Here is a 12,288-nt window from a genome sequence, read left to right on the forward strand (position 1 = left end):
GTGTGAAAACTGAATGTTTGTCAGAAGTAATAAATTTCGGCACACTCTGACTTAATTTAGCAAAAGAATTAATAAAACCGGAAAATTACAAGTTAATTTAGTGACTGAAATTAATAGTGAACTTTGATTCTGAAGCACTACGAAATTCAATAAAATAAGGTTAGTCTTGGGCTACCTCAACAATCATTTCAAAAGCTACTTGAATCTACACAATTTAGAAATAAGAGATTTAACTTTGAACTTGAATTAAATGATTCTGAACAATTAACAATAGTAAAATTTAGTACGTATAAAGCTGAGCTGCAGTCACAGGTAAGCTAAAATATGGTAACAAAACTCACACTCTTAATTTGTGCTTGTGTAATCTAAATATTGTAGCCAGCTATGAGTACCGTAACTGAACTTTGAAATTAAAGCAGTGAAATCGAATGATATTACTTTAATGCTGGAGTTTGAATTTCAACGAGACTCGGGTTCATTCCGGAATAGGAAAGGACCCTGCTTGGTAATGCAATTCGGACAATGAGCAACAAAAGTTCATGCTAAGATGCTGTAATTTTGTGAGGAAAATGGGACAATTTTAAAAGCTGAGGTCTGACATACAATTCTAAAACTTTACGTGCTTCCAGTCTTCCTTGGTGGTTGATTGAAGGTTTGAAGTCGTCGGTCGAAGAGGTGGCGACGGTCACTCATTGTCGGCCGTCGCTGTTGCAGAAGTTGGATGTTGGCGCGCCTTCTTCTCGACACTGTCACCAAAAAATGGTTCAAATGGCTCTGAGCACTATGGGACTTAACATCTGTGGTCATCAGTCCCCTAGAACTTAGAACTACTTAAACCTAACTAACCTAAGGACATCACACACATCCATGCCCGAGGCAGGATTCGAACCTGCGACCGTAGCAGTCGCGCGGTTCCAGACTGAGCGCCTAGAACCGTTAGACCACCGCGGCCAGGCGAAACGGGCTCTTGATGTGCACCAGCTAATGCTTCCCGTCCGCGACACCGTGTCAGAAACTAACATAGCAAGTCGAGCGCAATTACATGCTGCCAAACCCCGAATGTGCGGCAACTCGCGGGAACGTCACTCAACACACCTGCTCCACCGCCCTAATCCCGCCAGACTCCTGCTCTGCCCGCGCTCCACGCGGCAGAGTTAACACTACCAAAGACCCTAAACACTTTGGTTCTCCACACGACCTATCGATGTAATCGTTCGATAGCATAGTTTTCCCTAGACAAGACCCAGCGTAAAAATACAAATAATATTTACAAAACAAACCAATTATACATCGCCATAAATGCATATATATATGTATATAGTAAAACAATTACAATATATAAAGACACAGAAATGTCGTATCTTCAGGTAACAAAATAAGGAAAAAAATTTATAGTACAATAGATGGAAACAGGAGGATATGCATTTCCGGCGTTACAACCTAAATCAGGATGGCTGGACGCGGGATTGAACCGTCTTCCTCCCGAATGCTTGTCCAGTGTGATAACCATCGAACCACCTCGCTCGGTACGCAGATTCAAATCACATGTGCGATGAGCTGCGAAACTGTGAATAACAAACATTAGCAGCGGGTTTTACAGCCAGGGAATAATTACGCGCTACAAAAATCTGTACACAGGATACTTAAATTGTCGTATTCACATTGCCAGTTCTGTTCTAGAATTGTTCCTAGTAAGAAGCAGATACTTCCATCACTGCTACTTTATTTTAATGTAAATAATCACAACATTAACAAACGCAAAAGCAACTCTTTATGATTCCGGTATCTAAAAAAAAATTCTCACCTTGTAACTACAACGTATTTTACTGATTTGTTTGTGAGAAAGGAAGACCTGCGTATCGTTATCACATTATGTCGACGAATTTCGTAAGCTAAACATGCCATACAAGCAAACATCACTTTCCAGAGTTAGCAGTATTACAACTGGCAACACCACAGTCTGTTAAGTGAAAATTCGTCAATAACTTTAAGACTTCTCTAGCAGTTTACCGCAAAACTGCATTAGAGAAGATAAGCATTAATTTTCTCTTCCTGTCACTTGTACAATTACATTCCGCTATTCCATCAAAAATATTAAAACATTTATACCAAAGATGTATCATTTTGATTTTTTACAGACGGCAAACCCAGACCGGACACAACAGAATAATGCTTAACGCTACCGCTGGCCCATTAACTTGAGTGAAACAATGAAATCAGATTCCGGACACAAAGCAGACAGTCAGAGCGAACGTCGTGGGTAAGTTCGACATACACAACGTATTCCGTCCGTGGTCAGCCATTTTGTTTCGTCGCCAGGTCAGCAGGTGACCTTTCGGTGTAACGATGCGAGCGGCAGTGCCGGCAGCCGAGGAACGTGAAGCAGCCTACAGCAGATGCTCCCCTCGGCATAACCGCATTCTCTGTGCTGTCGCATGAAAAGTCTCTTCACTGTTGCAACAGCAGCTGTACTAGGTATAACGTCTTTTCCTATTAGAGTTGTAAATTATTAACATTTCTCGTCGTTAGTTACTGGACGTATCTATCGTGGCCTGGGAACACTGTTCGAATCAGCTCTAGACATTCTGCACTAATTTCTAAAACCTCTGTCTCTCACATAGGATAAATGCCCAGTCAACATTGTCCCTAATTCCAACGACGATGTAAAAGATTCACGACCGCACTAATATTTACTCTTCATATTCGGCCACAGCCCTCATGTGCTAACTGTATCTGGCTATTAGCAGACCGTACTTTTGAACGGAACGTTTATCACACTCGTGGTGTTCGAAATGCACTGACAGAAGAAAAAATATGTGAAAGATTTCTGTTTGCTTAGCATGTTAAATACTACAAAGACCATTACTAAAAATAAAGATTCACTTATTACTGAACATGGAATTATGCCGACGCAACCAGTCAAAGAAGTAACTGAAAGAGCGAAGTATCTTTGCGCTTATGAGACGAACGATCTAACAGCATCTTTGTTCATGTGCTACTCTTTCTTTTGTGAGATCTCTCTCGTTTTCTCCCGAGTATTTTGTTCCTTGATTTTTACGTTTGATTAAAGTAATAAAGGGTATTCAGTTGCGGATCACAGTTCCCACAAGTGGTGACCAGGAAGTGATTGTCATTTGTAGCTTAAAATCTGCTTGCTTTGTCAGTCGTCCAAAGTCGGAGACACATCTACAAGCCTCTCGGCCCCTTTCGAGAATCAGTATGCCATTTCTTTCCATTTCTCTCACGTGCATATAGACCCTGCAGGACAACTTCCCCCGACACAAGCATTGTCGAATCCATGCTTATCACAGACATTCTGACAGAGACGTGGGCATGAGTCTTTTTGGCTACATCTATTGCAAGGTTTGGGCGCCCAGCAGATGCGACGACGGATCAAGGTCGATAATTTGAGTCTTCTTTGTGCAACGAACTTGGCGCTTTATGTGCATTCGCTCGTCCAAGTTCCATCAGCTACGTAAATGTGTATGATCCCACTTCTGGTCACCAATAGTAAAAGTATACAGGGTTTGGGAAAGGGGGGAAGCGGTTTTTACATGTGCCTCGTGGCGGCAGTGTACAGGAGGTCGAGCGGTCAGGATTTGAGAGTGGGCACCCAGGGCTGCCGTTAAATAACAAAACAGGAAATTAGGTACAATAAAGAGGATGTATTTCAATGTACAGTGTAGAAGAGGCGCGCCTAGGGTCGGAAATTACCAGGTTTAGGCCAGTCTAGGAGGTCGAACAACTAATTGAAATGGACAACGGAAAGGGAAGCGTTTCGTGTTAACTTACATTGGTGGCCGGGTGTGAAAAGCAGAGCCAGAGGCTCAGCCTTCCAAAAAGACTTCTGTTCTGCTCGAGGTCTGGATTACAAGAGAGAGAAGCAACTGTTTTCTGATCGGTATCCCGCACACGCTGTTGGCTAAAACCAATGGCATGAATTCGCTATCAGTTTCAGCAGAGGGCTCAAGGCGTCTCTTGTCAGCAGCTTCAACTGGAAAGAACTGCCTCGGCTTTGAAAGACAAGCGACTTGTGTCACGTAGGCACGGGGTAAATTACTCGAGGAGACCACTTGCGGAGATCTCACTGGGCCTTTGAAATAAATGTTTTAAACCAATGCCCTAAAATATTCCTTGACTGGCTGCAATGGCAAGCAATGGCGTGATGGGACGCCGGCACAGGACACTAAATTCGGCATTAATGTGTCACAAGCTTTCCTGTTTGATAGCATGGCCACTGGTATTACTCAAGCTGCGGGCTGCATTCTAAACCGACCTTGGAACTTCAGAAGCACAAATGTTATACGGCGGAACGTTGACGTTTCCGTCGGACTTCTTCTATACACATTAAGGAAACCGACTTGAAGATCCTTGCTCATTGGTGCTACAAATGAGGAACTGCATAACAAATATCCGACCTTCCCCATACGAACCCACCCATTTTCTCTCATAGATCCATGATGTGTTCCGTTAGGGTCTCGTTAGAGCACTATCGCGACCACTTTACACCGGTTCCTATCCAGGTTTAGAAAGAGACACTCACACAATGACATTCTTAATTAACGCCAAGTCGAACAAGGTTTCTACTGAACAGGTAAAACCAGCATATATGCTTCCGTCAGATTACAATGCGCGGTGACAGCCTCTCCACCGGCCGAAGCTTGCTCCACATCTTCTCCTACTGACCACGCCTCCTAGCGCCGACTCCACCCACCGCCCTGTCGTCATTGCCAACGTAGTCAGCCGCTCGTCGACAGGCAGTTCTCCTCACAAGGTACACTCTCAGTCACTGGCACCGGTGTCGCCCCGCGCGAAAGCGGACAGGATAATTTGGCTCAAGCTTCCTTTCATTCCAGCAGATCCGCTATACGGGAGGTGGGCTGTGTTGCGACACAACCAGTCGAATACGTAATTGAAAGTGTGGAACGTCTTTGTGTCTATATGACGGAAAATGTACACTACTGGCCATTAAAATTGCTACACCAAAAAGAAATGCAGATGATAAACGGGTATTCATTGGACAAATATATTATACTAGAAATGACATGTGATTACATTTTCAAGCAATTTGAGTGCATAGATCCTGAGAAATCAGTACCCAGACCAACGAACTCTGGACGTAATAACGGCCTCGATACGCCTGGGCATTGAGTCAAACAGAGCTTGGATGGCGTGCATAGGTACATCTGCCCAAGCAGCTTCAACACGATACCACAGTTCATCAAGAGTAGTGACTGGCGTATTGTGACGAACCAGTTGTTTGGCCACCATTGACCGGACGTTTTTAGTTGGTGAGAGATCTGGAGAATGTGCTGGCCAGGTCAGCAGTCGAACATTTTCTGTATCCAGAAAGGCCCGTACATGACCTGCAACATGCTGTCGTGCATTATCCTGCTGAAATGTAGTGTTTCTCAGGGATCGAACAAAGGATAGAGCCACTGGTAATAACACACCTTAAATGTAACGTCCAGTGTTCAAAGTGTCGTCAATAAGAACATGAGGTGACCGAGACGTGTAACCAATGGCACCCCATACCATCACGCCGGGTGATACGCCAGTATGGCGATGACGAATACGCGCTTCCAATGTGCGTTCACCGCGATGTCACCAAACACGGATGCGACCATCATGATAATGTAAACAGAACCTGGATTCATCCGAAAAAAATGATGTTTTGCTATTCGTGCACCCAAGTTCGTCGTTGAGTACACCATCACAAGCGCTCCTGTCTGTGATGCAGCGTCAAGGGTAACCGCAGCCATGGTCTCCGAGCTGATAGTCCATGCTGCTGCAAATGTCGTCGAACTGTTCGTGCAGATGATTGTTATCTTGCAAACGTCCCCATCTGTTGAGTCAGGAATCGAGACGTGGCTGCACGATCCGTTACAGCCATGCGGAGAAGATACCTGTCATCTCGACTACTAGTGATACGAGGCCGTTGGGATCCAGCACAGCGTTCCGTATTACCCTCCTGAATCCACCGATTCCATATTCTGCTAACAGTATTGGATCTCGACCAACGCGAGCAGCAATGTCGCGATACGATAAACCGCGATCGCGATAGGCTACAATCCGACCTTTATCAAAGTCTGAAACGTGATGGTACGCATTTGTTCTCCTTACACGAGGCACCACAACAACGTTTCACCAGGCAACGCCGGTCAACTGCTGATTGTGTATGAGAAATCGGTTGGAAACTTTCCTGATGTCGGCACGTTGTAGGCGTCGCCACCGGCGCCACCTTGTGTGAATGCTCTGCAAAGCTAATCATTTGCATATCACAGCATCGTCTTCCTGTCGGTTAAATTTCACGTCTGTAGCACGTCATCTTCGTGGTGTAGCAATTTTAATGGCCAGTAGTGTAACAACATCTTTGTTTATGTGTTACTCCTTCTTTTGTGAGATCTCCAGGGTATTTCGTTAGTAGCTTTTCGCTTTTTGTTGAAGTAACAAAGCAATACTTACACCGTCTGTACTTAATTATGGATTGTAGTTCCTGCAGAATAAACTTTTAAATAATTATCCTTACAGCTGAACATGTCACCGGTAATTTTTTTTTTCCTCTCACAAATAGGAGCAGTTTTTCTCCTTCGTAACTTATTATCCAAGAGTCTGCTACGTACTTTTTATATAAAAAGTCATTTCAGCTTGCCTTTCTTTATTTAAAAGAAACGCTTTCCACATTAATTTTCTCTCAGTTCGCTGGGTCTCTCAGTGGGTGGTTTCTACAGTCGTCGGCTGCGCTCTGTCTCATTACAACGTTCAAAGAATGCGCCTCCTCCGTCTTGTAGAAGCATCTCACTATACTCCATTCTTACGCAATTACGGATTAAAAGAAAAACATCTTTAGGATCTTATTTATAGTTTTATCACATACATCCACACTAACTGCAATTACGTTGTCGATGAGGCTAGAAACAGAAAAGTACAAACAAAAAATGAGGTAACAGCTACGTCTCTCAGTACAAAGAATGACTTGTCAATTGTAAAGAGAGAGATTGCTCCATCTGCGACGTCACCGTTTTGTGAACAACAACAACAGCATCTATTGCGGAAAGTTCACGAACTTCTCAGAATGTATGAGACTTGTGATCAATAAAGTTACAAAAGTCATACCTCACTGTTACTGTAAGTCGAGTATACATTTCAATGAAACATATTTCATCGCTCCTAATGCACCATTGTTTTTGAACAAACACATAGTGCGGATTATACAGTGACTTGCTGATAACACTTCAGCACTTTCCCGCCACCATTTCCGTCTTACACGCCTAGGGGATCTGCGCTTGTCACATTTCCTACGTTTTTCCAGATCGCGAGTGGTATCTGCACCGATTTTGATTGAAATTGCTCCACTCTTCCACATATTATTCTTTACGTATCACTCCACTTGCCGCTCGTACGTTCACTGTAATGTATGGATCAGGACTATCGGCAATAAGCTTAGCTTTTCTGATATTCGTCGTCTCGGATTAATTTCAGTTCAATCCTAATTCCCGTCCAAAAAATACTCTTCCGAGTGGAATGTCATTGGAACTGTCGCAAGTCTGCGAAGCAACCCAAAAATTGGGCTTTAGACACTAATGCATTTTGCTTTGTATTATTTTCACTTGCCATCTCCTTCGCACCCCAAGCGGTTCGATGGGTGCCTTACACGCACACTAATTTTTTCCTAGTGCTAGGTTTGTTTCTAGGCGTCCGGCAAGTAGGCTTACATGTCACCGTCTTCCGTCGATTATCTCCGCTCTCATCCCTAGGGGTTCCAAGGGTGTCTTAGCCCCATAGATTGCATGTATTAAACAGGTTTAAACTGCTCCAAGCATTGCAGAGTAATGCTTCACAGTGTCACCTTTTCTTAATGCCACACCTAGTGATTAAATTTTGCCAACGAGTGATAAAAACCCAGAATTATTGATTCGGCACTAAAATAGTTTTCAACTTTTCAAGCCTATGCTAATAGTTGCTATGGACGTCTTACCCGAGCAGTATATTTTTCCCGGTAGCATACTTACACGAAGCTGGATTTAAATTGTTCCAGTCGGTCCAGAGCTACGCTTGTCACCACTGATTCACAAACTGGAATGCTAAGGGCATCACAGAAGAAATACTTCAACTGATCGATAACAGAAAGAGGTACAAAAATTGCGCGGGGTTAGTCAAGAATACAGCAAAATAATTCAATGCGAAGCAAAATAAATAGGAAGTGCAGGCAAGACAAAATGGTTGGAGGAAAAATGTGAAGAAATCAGAAAAAACTTTAAAAAATCTTCGGCGTAAAAAAAATCAAGGGCATCAATGTTAAGAGTGCAATGGAAATACCACTGTTAAACGGAGAGGCAAAAGGGGATAGGTGGAAAGAGCAGATTGAACACCGCTACTATGAGGACATGTCTGATGGTGTTATAGAAGAAGTGACAGTCGATGTGGAAAATTCTGGGAATGTATGTTTGGAGACAGCACTGTATGGCAGACAATCCTTGACTGTGGAAAAACCGGAAAAGAAGAGATCGGAGCGCTTGAGATTTGGTTCTATAGAAAAATGGCTCTGAGCACTATGGGACTTAACTTCTGAGGTCATCAGTCCCCTAGAACTTAGAACTACTTAAACCTAACTAACCTAAGGACATCACGCACATCCATGCCCGAGGCAGGATTCTAACCTGCGACCGTAGCGGTCGCGCGGTTCCAGACTGAAGCGCCTAGAACCGCTCGGCCACACCGGCCGGCGGTTCTATAGAAAGATGTTTCAAATTAGGCGCATTGATAAGATATGGAATGAGGAGGTTCTCCGCAGAATCGCTGAAGGAAGAGACATAGGTAATTCCCAATAAGGTGACAGGACATTTGTCAAGACATTGGTGTTTGGATTGCCTGGTACTAGAGGGAGCTATAAAGAATACACACTGCAGTAGAAAACAGAGATTGGAACACAGCAACCAAAAATTGAGGACGTAGGGTACAAACGCTACTCAGAGATGTACAGTTTGGTAACAGAGATGAATTCGCTTAGGGCTGGCCGCATTAAACCAGTCAAAAGACTCATGACTCAAAGAAGGTGCCTTAATGCTCTTGGTAATTGTCCCCTGGTAACGAGAAGTGTGTGCCAAACAGAGCTACTTTCCGCCAGACGTTTTGGTACAATACATTAACGGCTTAGTAAATGGTAGGATCACCGATATTGATGGTAAGGAAAGAAACATAAATGAACGTGTGAGGGACTGGGGGCCGACGAATTCTCTTTATTATTTGTTTGTTTGTTTTCCACATAATGAGAACTGCACATCGTTCAGTGTTGGTCCTTATAAAATGTACATTGTACTATATAAAAAAGAAGAATTAGTTGATCAAGCACTTCTGTGCTTTTATCCAGTCAAAGTAATTACTTTTCATGCAAGTGCAGTGTAAATCCAAAAACATACAAGCGCTGTTCGGAAAGTAAGGTCTGATGGGTCACAAAATGGAAACCACTGTGAAAATCAAAAATGTTTTACTTACAACACTTATCCACACCTCCCAGCTACTTCTCTACATAGTCACCGCTCCGACTTATACATTTATCGTAGCGTTGTACGAACTTTCCAACATCTTCGTCATAGAATGCAGCCGCCTGTGCTTTCCGCCAATTTTCTTCGCTTGTCTGCAGCTCGTTGTCTGTGCCAAAATGTTTTCTTCATAGCCTGTGGTTTATGCGAGCAAAGATGAAACTCAGGGTGAGCAAATTACAGGCTGTATTATGGGTGATCAAATACTCCCCAAACGAAAACGCCGAAGGAGCATCTTCATTGCCGCTACAGAGTGCCGGCGAGAACTGTCATCAAGAAGAAAACACATGGTAGATGTGTTATGTGGGCTGCATGACATCAGGTGAAATCTCTCACCAGACCCTCATACTTGGTGGGAGCCACTATTTTCTAGGCATCTTTACGTGGTAATTGTGCTCTCAGAACTGAAAAAATCGACGTGAGGGGATCGACAGGAATACCAGAGACACAGTTCAACATATCTGTGCAAAGCTTCATCGGACGTTCACTGCGGTTTCCATTTCACGCCCGATCGGACCTTATTTTCCGAATAGGCCTCGTAAAAGGATCTAAATTATTGCTGTTTGCCGGAGTGTGGAAGTTGTTTCTGAACAACAGAAATATATTTTATGCAAGTTGACAAAGTATTGAAGCGATGTCTGACATAGTTTTATTTTCGATTTTTTAAAATTTTACTTTATTTCTGACGAAATTGCTTTTTCTAGCGCTATATGATAAATATGAATAGTTTTTATTTTTTATTTTTACTACAACATCCGTCTGTTTCACATTACAAATCAACCATTTTCGAATAAAACCTGAGTTAAATACTGACAATTTCAACTTTGCTATAAATACTGTTTATTTTTGAGTAAGGGATAGTATTACAACTACGTAGAACAAAAATGTTTCATATGTTACTTGGCTCTGTATATATCTGGCTCAGTTTCTTGACGCTTCACAGCTTCCAGTTTCTAGGGAAATCTAGTAGGACACTGATCGCATATGTAAAGAAAATGAACGAAATGAGGTAATGCCCGATAGGTAGCAACACGCCTAACGTTCAGGTAATGCGGTTACACTCGTAACTGACCAGAGCTACTAGGTACACAACCGAGGTTTACAGTTGCTTGTGATAGTCTAAGGTAGAATACGGTAGTTTTACAACTCTAGTGTGAAGTAACTGTGCGCAACGTTCCTGTGGTACGACGGGGAGGGGGGGGGGGGGGGGGGGGGGGCGCATGCGCGCACACACAGTAAAAACAAATGCAAACACCTCGACTTTTCAAAAGTGGAAGTTAAACGAGGATGCCTTACGGACAGTGTTTTGTGACGGGGCATAGGCTGTCAGTGCCGCTTTAACCTGTTTGCTTCTTCTCGAGTTGAACGTCGCCGAAGAGGCAGGGAGAAGAGCTGCGCTGCGCAGTGTTACGGCTTCTCTGGCGACGAAATTCTCGCCAGGGCAGCACTTTGTGCAGAAGCGGGCCACGGGTATATATATCCTATCCCGCCTGCGACATTTCAGCGGCCGTCACAGTGGGACGTGTTTACGAGAGCGCAGGAGGCTGAGACGCGCCCCCGCCGTAAACAAATCTCCTCCCCCGCCGCCGGCCATCACCTCCGCCACAGGCACACCGGGGCGCTTCACTCAGGAGCCTCGCCTTCGTCCTTGCCCCGCCGCGCCGCCCATCGAAAGGAATGTGAGAAACGGCTGGAGAGGGGAGGGGCGGGGCCTCCCACGCCGTTACCTTTCATCAGCCACACCCATATCTCAGGAGAACCAGGATTCATCTCTGCATCAGGGACACAATCCGCATGCTTCCTCTTGAGTATCGAGGAGGGATGAAATTTTGCAAAACCCAAGCTCGTCCAGCGATTCATTGCTACATTTAAAGATAAAATGAGGCTTTCCTCCTCTTCTGTCACATAACCCACCCCTCAACCCAGTTGTGGCCACTAAAATTATCTTTTCGAAGCACAAAATTAGTGAATATAGCTCTCGCTAGTACGGTCGTCAGTAGTCCGGCTTCTCATTAATCCGGCACACTTCCAGCTTCTAGTCGTTCAATGAAATGACGCCTACAGTAGAGAAATTTCGTCTGCAACAATGTTGTTATTTAATTATATTGTTCAACATTGGTTCAAAATGGTTCAACTGGCTCTGAGCACTATGGGACTTAACATCTGAGGTCATCAGTCCCCTAGAACTTAGAACTACTTAAACCTAACTAACCTAAGGACATCACACACATCCATACCCGAGGCAGGATCCGAACCTGCGACCGTAGCAGTCGCGCGGTTCCGGACTGAGGCGCCTAGAACCGCTCGGCCATGTTCAACATTGCTTTACACTTTGAAACTGTGGCTTTCCTTACTGTTTATTATCATGGCTTCTAAAGGGAGACAAGTTATGCTAGACCTCAAGCAGAAACTAGAAATTGGATATAAACGAAATTGAGGTTCTTCGCAGAAAACCACTGTTGCTGGCAACAGTGTTGGACGAGCAACTACTTATGACCAGACTTCAGCACAAAAGAGGTAATCATTAGCTCACGATGAAACTGATGAAGGACGTAGGAGGAGAGAACATGAGTATATCTCAAACTGCAGGTGCCGCAGCTGGAGACGTCTTCCTGGAGTACATTATCCAACAATCAGAAACATGGCAGGACCTATGAAATGCCGTTGTGTGATAATGCATGATACCGTCGCGTATCATCATGGTGACAACTGAAACTTTGGGATATGTTTCATAGTGAATGTGGAG

At 43.9% G+C, this 12,288-nt stretch overlaps 1 protein-coding gene across 1 annotated transcript in view; it reads left to right on the forward strand.

Annotated features, from left to right (window-relative positions):
• The window catches only part of LOC126419438 (TWiK family of potassium channels protein 7-like), a 375,205-nt gene that overhangs the window by 94,024 nt on the left and 268,893 nt on the right, over nucleotides 1-12,288 (forward strand). The window lies entirely within an intron of this gene.

The sequence above is a fragment of the Schistocerca serialis genome, chromosome 9, assembly GCF_023864345.2.
Source record: "Schistocerca serialis cubense isolate TAMUIC-IGC-003099 chromosome 9, iqSchSeri2.2, whole genome shotgun sequence".
NCBI classification, from domain to species: Eukaryota; Metazoa; Arthropoda; class Insecta; order Orthoptera; family Acrididae; genus Schistocerca; species Schistocerca serialis.